Source organism: Anomaloglossus baeobatrachus, chromosome 5, assembly GCF_048569485.1.
Source record: "Anomaloglossus baeobatrachus isolate aAnoBae1 chromosome 5, aAnoBae1.hap1, whole genome shotgun sequence".
NCBI classification, from domain to species: domain Eukaryota; kingdom Metazoa; phylum Chordata; class Amphibia; order Anura; family Aromobatidae; genus Anomaloglossus; species Anomaloglossus baeobatrachus.
Genome location: NC_134357.1, coordinates 254,481,634 through 254,482,448, shown reverse-complemented (window position 1 = coordinate 254,482,448; position 815 = coordinate 254,481,634).

Sequence of the window (815 nt, the reverse complement as noted above, 5' to 3'; positions counted from 1 at the left end):
ACTAGGCCAAAACAGGAAACAAGATGGCTTCCACAGGTTCAATATCGGCCATCTTACTAAAGGGCGATTCCAGAATACAGTAACAGCCTCCAGTGGTAAGGAGTAGAATTACAGCACAATTTAGCAAAGGTAATAAAAGCAGCCTCCGCATTAGGACAACAGAATCCTGACATTTCTCCCCCTTTCAACAGCGAACTCTGGATGCTGCTTAACTTAGTTTGTCAGGAGTTCTTTGGTGAAACTCTTTAAGCAGTCAGGGAGCATTGATATTTTCTACAGGCTCCCTGGAATTTTCTTCAGGGCCATACCTTTGCCATTTTATTAGGTACTGCAATCTGTATCTGATTATTCTGGAGTCCAGGACAAGGAAGAGGTAGCCCACGTCCTGGAAAAGAATTTGGAACAATTGGCTTCAGTAAGGAAACATGGAACACTGGATGTACAGTATCTTCATTGTCCTGGGCAGTTGAAGATAGAAAGCTCCTGAGCTAATGTAGCACCCAGGGAGCAAGGGGTTAACTTTACTCGTCGCCGAGCTTAGTGATGTCGGGTCTGGGAATGTCACGGGTGGCCCTTGCCCAGTTTCGTGGCCCCGATGTGTAAAATAAAGAATGGTGATGATGATGGTATGTATGCTGTGCCCCTAGCACTCTGTGGTCCAGAAGACCTGTAGTCTCCGGCCTTTCGGATTCTGCTACGGGGACTTCAGTACCCACGCAGCCTCGGACTCCTATGTCCGGTTCTATGTGCTCGGCCCTGAGGGAGCTATGGCACAACTCTCTTCTCAGCGACCGTCTTCTCTCCACTCCTGTCTT